The sequence below is a fragment of the Pelodiscus sinensis genome, chromosome 5 (assembly GCF_049634645.1).
Source record: "Pelodiscus sinensis isolate JC-2024 chromosome 5, ASM4963464v1, whole genome shotgun sequence".
Classification (NCBI taxonomy): Eukaryota; Metazoa; Chordata; order Testudines; family Trionychidae; genus Pelodiscus; species Pelodiscus sinensis.
This window is the reverse complement of record NC_134715.1, coordinates 80025237-80042432: the sequence shown is the minus strand read 5'-3', so window position 1 is coordinate 80042432 and position 17196 is coordinate 80025237. Positions and strand designations below refer to the sequence as shown.

At 44.7% G+C, this 17196-nt stretch overlaps 2 long non-coding RNA genes across 2 annotated transcripts in view; one reads left to right on the top strand and one right to left on the bottom strand.

Moving 5' to 3' along the window:
* Nucleotides 1-1169: 1169 nt before the first annotated feature.
* Nucleotides 1170-15333, bottom strand: LOC142829644 (uncharacterized). The gene is made up of 3 exons (XR_012904284.1): nucleotides 15133-15333; nucleotides 7892-8011; nucleotides 1170-3830 (listed from the first exon to the last, which is right to left on the bottom strand). It is a non-coding gene; the product is annotated as an uncharacterized LOC142829644 (long non-coding RNA).
* Nucleotides 15215-17196, top strand: part of LOC142829645 (uncharacterized) — a 99427-nt gene continuing 97445 nt past the window's right edge. The window contains exon 1 of the long non-coding RNA XR_012904285.1: nucleotides 15215-15354. This is a non-coding gene — a long non-coding RNA (uncharacterized LOC142829645). The remainder of the gene's footprint in view (nucleotides 15355-17196) is intronic.

Sequence of the window (17196 nt, the reverse complement as noted above, 5' to 3'; positions counted from 1 at the left end):
TTCTACTTCAAACAGGTATCTTGTTTCTTGTAGTTCTATCTGTATGAAAAACTGCCATTTATCATTGAAACCTTCCTAGATTGTGGGTATTTCTCTCCATTACTGATGTAGATAGCTTTTCACTCATGATTTATGTCTTTCAGATCAAATTACTGGAATTCTTTATTTGCTCTCTTTTCGGAAGCCAGGCATACTTATTGCAAAAATAGCCCCCATCTATATGTGTTTTTGATAGACACAACATATCAAAACTTGTTAATTAGCACTGATTACCTAACAAATAAAGACTGTTTTTTCTAGAGCTTTTTGTCACTGATGGGGCCTCTTTAAAACTCTCTTCCAAGTTGCATTTTCAGTCTGTTGCTACTTGTTGGTGATATGAACAGTTTCCATACAGTTAAAATCTTTAGTGCTTCATTGGTTGACTTGTTCCATTATGTTGTTCACAAATGATATTAACGACCATTCTTTACATTAATGACAGATAGTTTCATCAGCCCATTATTGGTGCTCTGCAGGAGGCAGGGAAGAAATGGATGGATGGATGGATTGTGTTTTAAAGGATGGGAAGCGCCCACCATCAATATCATCTTAACTATTACAGCACTGGCAACCAGAATAAATCTGGGATGGACAAAATATGTGCCCTGCTCAGGCGGTGTTTGCACATAGACCCTACCCCCAGCATAATTTTGCAGCTCCCATTGCCTGGGCCAATGATAGCTGCCTGGGCCAAGATTGCAGAGAGTACATGGCCACCACAACTGGCCTCTTTGAGTGGTGTGTGTGTGAGGGGATGGGGGTGGGGGAGGAGCAGGCAGGAAGCCTACTTGAGGTTCCTACTGAGCTGCTGTCTGAGAGCCACCTAAGGTAAGCATCTCTTGGCCAGAGCCTGCACCTGGCACCCCACTCCCATACTCCCCCCAGCTCTCTCACCCTCCCTGAACCCCTGTCCCAGGTCACAACCCAAATACTCTGCACCTCTTCTCCTGCACCCATACTCCTTCCCAAACCCTGTATCCCCACTTACACCCCTCCTCAGGATGGAATAATTTCTTGCCCCCATACCCGCACTTGGACCCTGTATCACCTCCTATATCCTAATCTCCTCCACCAGGTCACAATCCCCTCCTTCACTCAAACTCTCTCCCAGACTCCACACCCTTTTCTGCACTCCAGTCCTCTACCCCATGGTCACGTCTGCATCCAGCCTCTATCTCTGACCCTGTACCTCCTTCATTAATATCATGGAAGAGTTCAGCCCTTGACAGCTTAACAAATTCTTGGAGTGGCCTCCCATCAAAAATTACTGCCCACCCATGGTAGAGATATTTGATATCCTCCTCCTATGAACTGCACTGAGGAGACATTTTGAATAAAATGAAATGATTCAGTTCTCAATCCTTCTTTCCACTATTCTCAATCAGGAGGTACAGTTGCTCTGGGGCCTTGACTCCTCTACAGTCTGCAGAAGTGTTATGCTTCTGACATTCACTTTTCCCTGCCTACTTCCAAGAGAGCAAAGAAAAGTAACAGGGAAGTAGGCTGAAGGTGAATGAGGCCAAGGATCAGAGAAAAGTGTTATTAAATGGAGGTGGGTTATCTCCGGATTCACCACATGCAGAAGTCTTGTTCTGACCAGACTACAGTTGCCAGAAACCATCTCTCCTCAAGCTGCAGCCTGGGCTGTAATGAAATTCCACAGTGGAAGAGTTTTAATGGTGACATCTGCTGAACACTGCTTCTATCTTAGCCACAGAAGGGTCACTGCAGAATAATGTAAGACACTGGTTCCAAAGGAGAAACATGAAGGACAATGTGGCTTACACCCACCCTGGGCCCTAAGGCAGGATGTGTGGGGGGCTAGCTCCATGCCTGAGAAGGAGCACGGTCTCAGGCATAAAGTGTGGGGCTGAGGGCAGTAAGCTCTTAGCACCCACAGACCGCTGCACACCGCCCAACAGCACTCAGAGCTGTGTGGAGTGGCAATCTGGCAGCAATTCAAGGGAAGCTTTGAATCTCCAGGTCCTGGGGCAATTGCCCCCTTTGCCATGCCCCCTGTTGTCAGGCCTGATGAAGGACAATATCCAATTCCTACTGAAGTCAAAGGAAAACCTCATTTGAATTCAGTGGGGCCACATTTCACTCAAACTTCTATATTGTTCTGCAGACTCAGGGAATGAAAGACTACATTTCAGAATGGAATCTTGCCTTGTATGTCTTTCAAAGCACTAAGTATGGGACACTGATGTTTTAATTTATAAGATGCTATACCAGTGCATGAGTCTGACATGGTATTGTACCACGGATAGAGAGGATACTTAGGGAGCCAAAACTGTTTTGTTTTGCAATTTATAAAAGGAGCATCAGAACCAACCTGACTGTTATTAAAGCACTCACCATAGCTGTTGTAAATAGCTTGTTGTTTAGATGCTCAAGAATCATCAGTATGTAGCCTGGGATTCTTTTATGCTCCTGTAACTGGCTCAGACAAACCTTTGTGATTTCCCCAGAGAAATCCTGTATGCTCATACTGTTCACTCTCATGGCCAGAACCGTATACCTTATGTCCTTAGAGCAATTTGCTATGACTCTAAGCACTGACTTTGCTGCTGTGTTGCTTAGATAACTGTTGCTTTTTCATGAAAGGAAGATTGGGAAGTAAGGAGTTCAGAGAAAGTCATCTTGCATTGCAACTTGTACATCCATGGGGATAGTGTAATAGTATACTACCTTATCTAATTTTAATTCTTCTGTGAAGAGCTCTCTGTAAACTTGAAAGCTTGTCTCTTGCAATAACAGAAGTTGATCCAATAAAAGATATTACCACATCCACCCAGTTTCTGTAATCTTCTGGTCATTTTTCTTGTTTGGTCATTAGTAACTTTTTTTAAAGGAATATAAAAAAATGTCAAAGTGACCTGTCTGACTATATGAGTTTTATATGTGTGGAGAAATTTCTGTAGTAATCCTTCCTTTGTGAAACGTGTGTGTGTGTGTGTATAATATTAGATGTGTATGTTGTGTTGTGTTTGTATATTTTTGTATGTGAGTATATTGTAGTGCATGGACACTGTGTATTGTCTCTTTAAATGGGTGTGAACTCTCTAGTGGCACTCTTTGGTTCTATGTTTAGAAATCTGCCAGAGCAGTAATTTGAACAGGTAAGTAGGTCTTACAAAGAAGTGAAAGTAAGGAGGTGTGCCCCAGTGTGCTGTTCCAATGAGAGGAGGTGAGGCACGGTCCCAGGAGGGCTCCTGGGGCTCTCTTGCAGGCTGCAGCACTAAGCAAAAATCAGGTGAAAGGGACTAGCTGGGGACATGCTCTACCCTGATCGGAGACTGCACCAGCCCCAAGACCACCCAGGGTGCCCCTTAGGGAGGGCAGGAGGAGGCCCCCTGTTCCTACCGACACTGCCTCTTGTTTGCTGTTCCCCTTGGTCACTGTAAGGGAGTGAGAGAAAAAAGTACACAGCATTCCTGCATTCCTCACCCTCCCAGCTGGTGCAGGGAGGGGACAGAGGAGTGAGTGACCCACGCTGCGTAGTTTCCTTTTGCTGCGTAATAGTGACAAAGGGGAAGAGCAAGCAGCGTCAGTAGGAATAGGGACTTCTTCTTCGAACAGTGTCCCATGGGTGCTCCACTGTAGGTGTCAGGCTTGTCCTGATGCTGCTGATCAGAGATCTTTTCCAGCCGTAGTTTGCCAGACTGCGCATGCATGAAGCGCGTCTTGTGCCTTTTGCGCCGTTTGTGCGCGTGCTGTCCGGCTCCTGCCAGTTCCTCCTGACCGTCCTCGGCCGTGGAAGGAGTTAACCCCCTCTCCTCAGATTCCTATCAAGATTGTGAGAGAGAGAGAGAGAGAATTTAGTTAGTTAGTTATTGAGTTACTCCTATAGTCGTAGTCCTTTGAGTAATAGTTACAGTTATACCATTTAAATTTTTTTTCCTTCTAAATAGTTAGTGTGTATGTATATATATATCTATATATCTATATCTATCTATATAGTATAGTATAGTATAGTATAGTATAGTCTAGTCTAGTCACCTCAAAATTACAAGAAGAAAGAGACGACCATGCCCGGATCACTCAGCTTCAAAAAGTGCGGCACATGCCAAGAAGCAATGCCCACCTCCGATGGACACTCTCTTTGTATAAGGTGCCTTGGTGAGGGGCACATTCCACAAAAATGTCCCCATTGCTCCAAACTCACTGTGAGAGCTAGGAGGGACAGAGAGAGGCATCTAAAAATGCTCCTCTTTGATAGGGCATTACAGCTGCAAGGCACCGACGCTCCCTGCTCAGTGGAGGCTGCGGGGCCCACATCGCGACAACCACCATCTCCCAAGAAGGCGAAGAAAAGACCCTCACCCTCTCGGTCTTTACCCCCGATGCGAGTAAGCATTGGAGACAAGCCAGGCACCTCGAGCATGTCCGCTTCACGTGGTCCCGACAATCCTAAACAGAGCCACAGTACATTGGCGCTGAACCCGTCATTGTCCAGCTGTACGGCGCCACCCGTGGTATGTCAAGCACCGAGGGGCTCCACTGTCACCGACCATCTAAGGCACTGAGGCGCACATCGGCACCAACTGCCACCTCAGCACAGCTGGCCACCTCGGCACCCACTATATCACCAGCACCGCCTATCACAAAGGCACCGGTACACCATCTTCCATCGGTACTGCAGACACACACAGCACTGTTATGCGAGGCACCGCAGGGCATGCTAACAGCAGAACCTCCTACACATGCTGTAGAACAGCCCATGCCCAGGGAAATCTCGACTCGGGCCTCATCATCACCAGAACAATTCCCTGCTCACACCACCATGCGGCAAAAAGCACTGAAACTGCCAACCCCTTCCTCCAGCCCGGAGCACATGTGCTTCTCGCCGGATCCACCTTCACCTTCTTCAGTGCGTTCGAGACACTCACCGAGACATTACACACGGCGAACTTATCATTCCCCGCAAGTCTTGCCACACTATCACTACTGGAACCAATGCTCACAGGTTCCATCTACACACTCCACAGGACGATTGCGATCTTCCAGATCACCAACACTTTCCATCCACTCGGGATACCGTGCAACACATAAACATGCATACTACATTAGATCTCTGCATAAGTCCTGTTACTACGATTGCTCACCAAGCTGTTACCACTATTACAGACATCACTCCCACTTATCTCGCTGGGACACGTTGTTGCCATCGTCTCCTCAATGCTCAAATTCATCACCTGCCAAAGAATGTATGTCTGCACCGCCCTCAACAAGGCCACCTACCCCAACTGAAATTTCACCTCCCATACCATCCACGTCACAAACCCAACAACAGCAACAACCATCTTCTGAACATGAAGAATTGCAAGGACAGTCACCCACTGATCAATCATCATCATCACCAGATGACTCAGTCTTTCAGGGTGATACTTCCCCATTGGATGACCTTCGTCAGTTCCAAGAACTGTTTAAAAGGGTAGCAGATAGCCAGAGCGCACAGCACGCTGAAGTACAACAAAAACACCACCACTTTCTTAGGAATCTTCAACCATCACACGAAGCTAAAGTGGTATTACCACTAGATGATGCCATCTTAGAAATAGTGGATGACATATGGCAGGTGCCTGCCTCAACTCCTGCTACCAACAAAAAAAGTGGACAAGAAATATTTTGTCCCAGCGAAGGGAATGGAGTTTCTTTTCATCCATCCGCAACCAAATTCACTGGTTGTGGATGCAGCACAGCAAAGGGCAAAGGCCCCCCAACAAAAAACCAATGGTGCAGATAAGGACAACAAACACTTAGATCTGTTTGGCCGAAAGGTATATTCTTCAGTGACGCTGACTCTATGCATCGCTATGTATTCAGCGTTATTGGCCAATCATAACTTCGACAATTATGAGAAGCTGGTTCCTCTCATGGAACACTTATGTGACAATAAGCGCAACATTCTTAAGGCAGTGGTTCAGGAAGGCTACGAAGCCTCCAGAACAACTCTGCGCAAAGCCCTGGACACAGCAGACACTACAGCGCGGACCATGGCCACCTCGGTGGTCATGCGTAGAGTGTCATGGCTGCAACAAGCAGCTGTCCCAAAAGATCTCCTGTCCAAAGTTGAAAATCTTCCCTTTGACAGGCAGAATCTTTTCTCCAATAAAACAGACCAAGTCCTCCACTCAGGCAAGGACACTAGAACCACACTTAGAACCCTGGGAATGTACACACTGCCTTACCGATGAAAGGTACACACCATACCAAAAGCAAAGACTGTTCTCCCACCAAATGACCCCATATAGACAACATGACCAGCAATGCAATAAACAGCGTCAACAGAGAAGATGACCCCCACCGAAAGCGTCTGGTCAACACAGCACCGGACAACAAGTTTGATGCTTCAGTTGAGGGACTGAGAACCATACCTCTCAACAACCAGACTCGTGCTGCAGACACATTATTTCACCATCATCTAAGGCCTTTTCAACCCAATGGGCCCATATTACCATCGACAGATGGGTCCTTCAGCCCATCGCGCTAGGTTTCACCATCCCCTTCATATCACTGCCTCCTTCCTTCCCTCCCACCCCATCCCTCTTCAGACAGCCATGTCACGAACCTCTGCTAAAACAAGAAGCACTTCGTCTACTGACCATCGGAGCAATAGAGAAGGTTCCAGATGAGTTCAGGGGCAGGGGTTTTTACTTCCAATACTTCTTAACCAAGAAAAAGTCGGGAGGTTGGAGGCCGAACCTAGATCTTCGAGGCTTAAATCGATATCTTTGAAAGCAACATTTCCAGATGGTTACCCTAGTGACTATCATCCCGGCACTACACTGCGGAGATTGGTTTATGTCCCTTGATCTACAGGATGTGTATTTTCATGTGGCCGTCCATCCGCCCACGGAAGGTTCCTTCATTTCCAAATAGGTGCAGACAATTTCCAATACAAGGTCCTGCCCTACAGTCTCTCGTCAGCTCCCAGGGTTTTCTCCAAGACTCTGGCAGTGGTCATTGCCTATCTATGCTGTCTGGGTATTATGATATTTCCTTATCTGGATGACTGCCTAATCAGAGTACCTTCGTCAATAGAAGCGCTTCATGCCATAAACACCACGAGAGCAGTTTTTAAGGCGTTAGGCCTGATTCTCAATGTTCCAAAGTCAGCCAGGATGCCCCACCAATCAATAGACTTTATCGGTGTCCACCTCGACTTGACCGAAGTGCGAACCTTTTTATAATGACCAGATTTCAAACAATCCAAGATCTGATACAAATACTTTCTTTCAGTCCCAGGACACCTATACTCCACTTTCTACAGGTTCTGGGACATATGGCATCCACGACGTATGTCATGGCACATGTGAGATTACACTTCCAGTGACTTTAACACTGGATAGCCACAATATATACCCCGAATACCCACGACGTCCACAGGAGGGTTACAGTCCCTAGCCTTGTCAAAAGAATCGCTGACTTGGTGGACCATCCCCGACAATCTGATGGCTGGGATGCCCTTTCATCATCCCCAGCCGACAATGCAGCTGACTACCGACACATGACCCCTAAGTGCCCACTTGCAACACAAACAGGTGCAAGGCCTATGGTCCCCTAGAAAATCATTGATGTACATCAACCTTCTGGAGTTACGGGCGGTCTACAATGCCAGCCAACCTTTCCTCCCCGTTATCCATGGTCAAGTCATATGAGTCCTCACTGTGGAAGAAAACATTACACTTTCTTATGCACTTTCTTATGCAGTTGGAGTCAGCATCTTCTATATGCCTTCCCTCCCACTCACTTAATTCCCAGAGTCCTGGAAAAGATAGCTATCAAGAGAGCTAAGGTGATTCTGATAGCCCCATTCTGGCCACGACAAATGTGGTTTCCTTACCTGTCTTGCATGTTGGTTTGCTCTCCATATCCTCTGCCCAGATACCACGACCTGCTCAGGCAGAACCACAGGCGCTCAATTCATCCACAGCTTGACCATCTCACACTGACAGCCTGGTACCTGGTTGGTTCCAACAAACAGAGATGATATGTTCGCAAGCTGTCGAACACATTTTATTACATAGTAGAAAATCTACCACATGTAGTACTTACCTTCATAAATGGACATGGTTTTCTTCATGGTGTTCTAAGATGCACTTAGATCCCTACTCTGTGCCTATCCACCGGATTCTGGACTATCTTAGGGTATGTCTACACTACCCCACTAGTTCGAACTAGCGGGGTAATGTAGGAATACCGCACTTGCAAATGAAGCCCGGGATTTGAATTTCCCGGGCTTCATTTGCATAAGCCGGGCGCCACCATTTTTAAATCCCGGCTGGTTCGAACCCCGTGCCGCGGGGAATGAGGAGTAACGGTAGTTCGAACTAGGAAGCCTAGTCCGAACTACCTAGTTCGTGCTGCGTGTAGCCACGTGGCACGGGGTTTGAATCAGCCGGGATTTAAAAATGGCGGCGCCCGGCTTATGCAAATGAAGCCCGGGAAATTCAAATCCCGGGCTTCATTTGCAAGTGCGGTATGCCTACATTACCCCGCTAGTTCGAACTAGCGGGGTAGTGTAGACATACCCTTAAAGACTCCAACCTTACCTGCTCTTCTATTAGAGTACACATAGCGGCTATCACCACTTTCCGTCATTTGGTTGACGGCTACTCGGTCTTTTCACATCTAATGACTAAGAGATTTTATGAAGGGGATGGCTAATCTCTTCCCACACCATAGAAAGCCTGAAGACACATGGGATTTAGAGCTGGTCCTGAATGCTCTAACACAAAATCCCTTTGAGCCTTTAGCAACATCTGACTTAAACACTCTCACAATGAAGGTCATCTTCCTGCTCATGATAACCTCTGCACGGAGAGTTGGGGAACTGTCTGCCCTATCAGCTTCACCACCCTAAACAATATTCACCTCTCAGGGAGTTATAATATGCCCTCAGCCTACGTTTCTCCCCAAAGTAAATTCAGAGTTTCACATAAATGAACCAATTGTCCTTCCCACATTCTACCCTAAACCTCATTCTTAACACAGCAAGCATGCCTCCATACCTTAGGAGTCAGGCAAGCATTGGCTTTTTACATAGACAGAACTAGATCCTTTCAGAAGTCTCACAAGCTCCTGGTATCCACGGCTGAGCTCTCTATGGGCCATCCCTTATCGGCACAACGCATTTCATCAATCATTGTTGCCTGCATAAAGAAATGGTATACTTTGAAAAATAGACCTCTACCACATGCTGAGAGCTCACTCAATGCGAGCAATGGCCACGTCAACTGCTTTCCTGAAAGGTGTTTCATTGAAAGACATTTGGAGGGCTGCTACATGATCTTTAGGCTTCACATTTGCCAAGCACTGACTATGCCCTCTCCAACCTTCTTCTACCAGATATGGCAGTGGTAACAGCAGCCCTGTCCTCAGCTACAGCATGATAGCTCTGAATCCCACCCCCGCCATGGGGCTACTGCTGTAAATTCACCTACAGTGGAGCACCCACCGGACACTGCTCGAAGCAGAAGAAGTAGTTACTGCACAGGGTGAGTAACTTCTTCTTCAGGGCCTGCCATGCTCCCTAAAGAGTGCTCTCCCATGTCCTCAGCCCCCTAACCTGATTCCTGCACCCGCACATCCCAGCCCTCTGCTCTGAGCCCTTCCTCACACTCCTGACCCCACATCCAGGTCCCTGCCCCGACTCCTGTACCCTCCTCCACACTCCTATCCCTGACTTCTGCACCCCAACATCCTCACCCCCTGCCCTGAGTCCTTCCACAGCCCTCAACCCCCTGCCCTCTGCATTCCATCCCACACTTACATTTGTTTATGGGTCAACAGAGGCAAGACAATAGAGACTGATCACACCTGGTTATGGGTGATGTTCCTTGAACGAGCTCACAATGCAACTAGGCAGTTTCAGTATTGTGGATGTCAATAGGATCCATTACTAGAATCGGTCTGATAATGACTGATCTGGGTGTGAGCAGGCCTGGGTTCATTAGCATCTGGAGCAGAGATTTCCCATCAGGCAGTGCTTCTCTGCTTTTGGTATCCCATAGTTCAGTGTGGTTCCTGCTTTGGAAGAGCTCGTCTCCATCTGTATGCTAATGTACTGCTGTTCTATCTTCAGTGCAGATAAGGCTGGGCTGTTTCCTTAATTCTATCATCCTTGTCTGGAGGAGTTTAGGTGTGTCTTCCCCCGCCTTCTCATTGCTTTGTTTGTGATTCAAGTAGAGATCTGGGGGAAGGGGATGGTTTTCCATGAGTATTACTCCCTGGCTTCCCAAAAGCATAGGGCTGACAGGTGGCCTTGCTCTGGTTCCCCAAGAACACAGAGCTGGTAGGTAACACAGGTGATCAAGAAGAAGTGGAAACTTTGAAGATAATGAGGAAACAGTCATTGCATCTTGAGGCTGAATTAAATTAGCAGCATTGACAATATATAAGAGTATATAAAATGCTACCAGATCAGAACATTTCAGATCTGGTAGAATTCTGTACTCACTGACTCAAATCCTGAACTACATTGACTGCAGTGGAGTTAGGACAATTTATATCAGGGAGAATCTGGCCAATTATACACAGGTATAAATTAGAAAACAAGGTGGTGGAGGATAGAGTCTGATGCTTTTGTACCCTTCCAATTCCTATTAGTATAGTGAGTCAAAAGGTTATTTCTGAGCCTATGTCTTGCACATCAGTGCTTTGCCGTACTTGCAAAAGAGATGTGAAAAATTAGAAATTAGCAGCACAGAATGTCTAGCATCTTCCTGAAGTGTGGTTCTTGTGTTGGCTGTTCATGGTTTATAAATAATGTGACAAAGAGCTGTGATAAGTAAAGTCGTTGTTGCTTTTCTATCTTAAAGGTAGAGAAAGAAAGGAAGAACCTTACATTAATAAAGCACAATAGGAAGAGGGAAGGGGGGCGGAAGCCAACATCAGAAGCAAATGAATCTGCTAAAAGAGAATGGGAAACACTTGAAGCACTAAAGATTAGATGACTAACTTTTTATTGTTTGTGAAAATATTTCATATGGTATTTATGGGTATAGCTTAAAGAATCTCTCATCTGTTTTACCATGTGAAGAATTTAAATATGTCAGAACGGAAAACAGAAAGGGAAAGAGTGAATTGTTTTAGAAACACCAGGTGTTAAGGTATGTTTTAGAAACACTAGGGCTACGTCTACACTGGCCCCTTTTCCGGAAGGGGCATGTAAATTTCACCAGTCGTCGTAGGGAAATCCGCGGGGGATTTAAATATCCCCCGCGGCATTTAAATAAAAATGTCCGCCGCTTTTTTCCGGCTTTTAAAAAAGCCGGAAAAGAGCGTCTAGACTGGCCCCGATCCTCCGGAAAAAGTGCCCTTTTCCGGAGGCTCTTATTCCTACTTCAAAGTAGGAATAAGACCCTCCGGAAAAGGGCACTTTTTCCGGAGGATCGGGGCCAGTCTAGACGCTCTTTTCCGGCTTTTTTAAAAGCCGGAAAAAAGCGGCGGACATTTTTATTTAAATGCCGCGGGGGATATTTAAATCCCCCGCGGATTTCCCTACGACGACTGGTGAAATTTACATGCCCCTTCCGGAAAAGGGGCCAGTGTAGACGAGCCCTAGGTGCCTTATGCTAACATAAATAAATTGTGCATTAGGTCAAGAAGTCCACTAATTATTTCTTTCTTGTTGATTTTTTCTGAGCACTGATTCATAATTAAGAGTCCCTCTCTGCTTATGCACATAATCAAGTCCTACTATCCCTTGAATGGAATACTAACAAAGGGATAGTAACAAAGTGCTAAAGAGCACTGATTCAGTGTCTAGTACCTTTATAGGATTAGGTTCTAGATCTGTTTATGCTAGGGCAGTGTTTCCCAATTTTATTTGGCCACAGAACTCTTTTAAACTCGAAAGAATTTTGTGGCACCCCTAATAACAGTGTAATATATGGAACTGAAAAAGTAGACCACAAATAAGCAAGGATAATAATAAACAAATGCTAAACAAGGTCATGAGATCAACATTTAATTTAATTGCACATATTTAAAACCAAAAATCACATAATATTAATTATTATTTTTTAATCATAAAATGTTATTGTAATGGAATTGTCTCGCAGAACCCTTATTTTCACTCCATGGAACCCTGGGGTTCCACGGAACACAATTTGGGAAGCACTGTGTTAGGGCATTTAGATGGAAGGCATGGTTTTAATTTTGCCTTCTACCTAGTGATCAAGAGATGATTTATAGGAAACATTTCACACTGAATAAAGAAATATTGGAGAGCTTAGCTGCACATTTTCTAATCCTTGAGCAAGCTGTTTTCACTTGCAAAGGTAATTTAAATAGCTCTTTTTCTATTTAATCCTCAGAATGTGATGGAAACTGAAATGATGGAAAGTTGATTAAGAACTAAAGGAGATGTGCTGAGGGAAAAAATAAGTGCTGTGCTTTTATTTGCTTCCTAATGATTGTGTGTGTGTACCTATTTCATTTTTCCCCTTTATTTTCTTTTTGCATTAGAAAGTCGAGTGTTGAGTACTCTGTTTTTTGTAGTAGAATGTATAAATAATGGGAGAACTATTAGTGTTATGACATCACTTTAACCAAGAAATTTAAGTTAATGAGGTGGGAAAATATGTTCATTCAGACTTTTAAAAATAGGGGGATTTACTGTTTGTTTGCTTCTGTTAATCCTTTTTTAAACTCAGTTAATGGCTGAGAGAGCCACCAGTCCACTCCTGTGAGTTCTTCAGAGACTTCTAGTAAAAAAAAGATAAGAATTGATATTGCTAAGATAAAACCCAGCAGAGGAAAAATATTAAGCACCATCTCATTAAAAAAAAAAGTACCTTGAACCTCTTTTTTACACAGGATAATGAATTAAAAATTGGAATGACACACATTTTATTCCTTGGTAAATCACTTTCAAGTATAAGAATCAGAAAATAAGAGCAGTAAAAAAAGAGAATAAGAATAATGAGAGGCAGATATTTAAAAAGTGTTAAAGATAGGGAAGTATAGTGGGAAGGATGATGGGAATCATTCAATTCATGTAGCTATAAAATATCACCTGTCCTTGCATATAAAAGCAATCATTGATGTTGTGATGTGAAGATCTTTGAGGAAGGAAATAGGCGGAAAGCATTACATTATTTCACACAGGCCAGTGAAAGGTTGTATCCTTCCTTGAACTTTCACAAAGAACTTCCATTAATCCCAATGAAACTTTAATCTGCAAACTGAGACTAAAACATAGTCACTGCACTGCTTAAACTGGATTTGAATTAGTAATTCAAGGGATTGTTCACACAATGAATTTTACTGTGCCACCAACTGGTTGTGTGTGGTTAGCTAACACACAATTCAGATAGTACTCAGTTAAAAAATGGTTAATACCCAGTGCTGCAACACTGCATATTTCTGACTTTTACTCCTCTGAGAATCTTTTTTTCTCTAGAATTTTAGTGTTAATATTTGTTTCTCCATGTTCTATGGAAATCTTTTCACTGTGAACCGTATTATGACAGGTGAAAATTGTGCAGTTTGCACAGTTCCCAGGACAGATGGCTCTCTGTCACAATATCTTTTCTGTAATTCTCTTGGTAGACTTTTACCCATAGTGATTTTTCTAACATTAGGTGTCCTAGGTGTCTTACAAGATCATTTTTACAACTGAAAAGCCTTAGGAAAGCTGTCTTCACTTGCTCCATTTGCACTCAACATGATCTTTTCTGTATTGAGGTAAATCACTGAATAAATATATTTTTAAAGATATTTGTTCCTTTCTCTAGTGCTATTTGAAATCTCCTCTAGGATGACTTGGAGTAGATTCTTTCTTTGCTTAACCCATTTTATCTGGTTCAGTGCAACTCAGAGAACTTCAATTGAGTTATTGCGGATTTGAACTAGTCAAATTGTTTGTTGCAAATAATATTCTTTATAAGTTCAAAATTTTTTTCTTTTCATGAATCATTGACAACATTGACATTTTTCTGTTAATGAAGTTTGTAGTCACTTGCCAAATAGGCAGAATTTTTTTCAGAAGCCATTAAATCCGATTGCCATAAAGTATATTAGCATAATTATTCTATATTAATTTGTTAATTATTTTAATTCCAGTAATGCCTAGCAGCTCTGCTCAGGAGAGTTGACTTACTGTGCTAGACACTGTGCAAACAGAATAGCAGACAGTCCCTTCCCTGAAGAACTTACAATCTAAATGTCAAATAAGTAATTGGTCTCTGACTTCTGTCTGCAAATTCCTTTTCATGAAAGTGGCCAGAAGAAATAAATGGCATGAGAAACAGAAAGATATTTAACACTTTTTTGGTATTTCAGCATTAAAACTTCTTAAAGGAAGTGTAGGATGTTACAAATAATCTAATGCAGTATCCTGGTAACTTATTACTGAAACCATTAACTAAGTGAGATGATGGACATTATGGAATGGTAGTGTTCTTGACAAGGCATATTGCTTAATTATCACTTTCTAATACATGCTCATCATCACGTTCATAATGATCAAGTGCTAGCACAAGTGAAGATGAAATGAATTCTTGAGGAGTGAACATTTGAGAAATAATGTTATTCAGTAAAACAGAAGATTAAATATCAGCACTTCATTGCTGGCTCTCTGCCTGTGCTTATCTGAGGCAAAACCAGCTAGCTGTCTTACCACTTGAACTTCAGTAAATGAGAATTTCCATGGTAGTCTGTTAGTAATAGTAGTGCTTATTTCCTCTTTCCTAACCTTCAGCTATTAGAAGGTGAGATAATTATCATTGCTGGGTCTCAATCTTCCCATGGTGAAACCAGTTTTAGGTTGAAGCAGGACAGTTGACTGCAATATTTTCTTTACTACAATATAAACAAAAGGACTAGTTCCTCAGCTGATGGAAATTACATGTGTTGTAATAAGATATACCACCTGTGCCAGTTGAGGATATGATCAAAGAGCCTCACTCTTTGAGTAGTTATTTACACCAGGGTAAAGTAGACTTGCTAATCCTCCCACTTTTGCTGGGAGTCTCCCGGAATCACACTCTATCTCCCGGAGTCTACCTCAGCCAAACTGGGAGTTTTGGGTGCTAACACAGTCCAGTGCAGCAGTGGCATAAAAGCAGACTCCCTTACCTGCTTTCACTCTACGCCATTCCTGAAAGCACCATCTCCATGGCCCCTCAGGGAAGCAGGTTTCTGTGAGCTGCCTCAACCCATAACACTGACTTCACAGCTCCTACTAGTTGAGAACTACAGCCAATCGCAGCTGAGGAGTGATGCCTACAGACAGCTGCATGTGAAGTTCTCCTGACTCTCCTGCCTAGGAAGTACTTTTTGGGAGCTGCACCATGCTGGGTAAGTGCTGACCTCTTGCACTTTGCCCCAACCTAGATCCTGCATCCACATCCAAACTCCTTCCAGAGTCTGCACTCCACACCCGCTCCTGCAGCCAAACTCTGAACCCTGCCCCTGAGGGAGGGTGGAGGAGAATTAGTGACAGAGGCCTTGGGAATGGAGTGAGCAGGAGCTGTCCTTGGAGAAGGGGCAGGACAGGATCATAGACTCAGGGGATGGGCAGGACAGAGGGTGGGCTGACACAATTAGACAGTTGGCAGCCCTAGTGTAAAGTGGCTGTAAAATGCTACCAGATCATAACAGCAGCATTTTACACCTAGTTTGTACTTACTACTGACTTAGTAAAATTGGTACATGCCTCATTCAAACCAAATACAAAAGTCCAATGAATGGGGCTGCAACAGTTTAAATGGGGCAGGTCTACACTTCCAATGCTGCAGCAGCAGCACAGCTGCACCACCATATCAAGTAAGTGAAGACCTTCCTATGTTGCTGGGAGGGCTTCTCCTGATGGAGTACTTATTCTACCTCCATGAGAACCAATAGCTATGATGATCAGGGCTGTACACAGGAATTTCTGTGGTGGGGTGCTTTTTTTGTAAATGTGGATGGCAATTTTTTAAAATATAAAGTTCGAAATACTCATGCAACGAGTGTGCATAGTAGATGTCAATGAAAAATTTGAGAGGAAACTGATTGATAAAATGATTTTGTTATAATGCACTAAACATTTATACAGTAATAAAGGTTTTACAGAAATTACCTTCTGGGACCTTGCTGTAATATTGTAAGTGCAAAACAATATTGCAAAATATTCCAGCCTTCGACTTCAGAGTTTTTCAGTGAAGACTATATATAGGCTAGTAGTACAGGTTGCACCTCCCTGGTCCTGCACCCTTGGGACATGACTGGTCCCAGACCAGAAAATTTACTGGATTGGGGAAGTCAAAGCTGCAGCTTGGGGTTCAACACCCACCCCCCGCAGTGGCCTGGGAGTCCACTGCTGTCTGGAGCTCTACTCTCTCCCTGGTGGAGATGCCGCTCTCTTCACTGTGGCTTCATGGCTTCCCAGAGCTTTGTAATCCTGCCTCCAGGAGCTCCACTTTCTCCCCAGAGGCTCTGCTGCTGCCTGGAGGCTCCGTACTCTCTCCAGCACTCTGCTGATGCCTGGGGCTTTGTGCTCCTCCCAGCAGCTCTGCTGATGCCCAGAAGGCTCTGCTGTCCCTCCCTGCCAGCAGTCTCACTGCTGCCTGTGGCTCTGCTCTCCCCCCGCCAGCAGTCTCACTGCCGCCTGTGGCTCTGCTCTCCCCCCCCCAGTCTCACTGCTGCCTGTGGCTCTGCTCTCCCCCCGCCAGCAGTCTCACTGCCGCCTGTGGCTCTGCTCTCCCCCCCCCCAGTCTCACTGCTGCCTGTGGCTCTGCTCTCCCCCCCCCCCCACCAGTCTCACTGCCGCCTGTGGCTCTGCACTCCCTGCAGCAGCACCAGAGTTTCTGATTATAAAATTTTAAAAATCTAGTCAAATCAACACTTGGGTGGCTCCGTGCTCCTCCTAGCAACTCTGTGCTCCCCCCCACAGCACCTTCACTATGGCCCAGAGGGACTCCGCGCTCCTTTCCAGCCTCCGTGTTCCATTCCTCCTGGCGGCTTTTCTGCCCCCATGTCTCCATCTCGGCCTCCTAATTTGGCAGTACTCCTGGTCTCAGCCCCACGGCTTATCCCATGAGTTCTCTCACAGGATCACCTGAGGATGCTGGACCAGGGGTATAGCTGGACCATGGAAATCTGGATTAAGGGGTTTCAACCTGTAGTGAAATAGATTTTAGGTAACAGCAAACTTTTCTT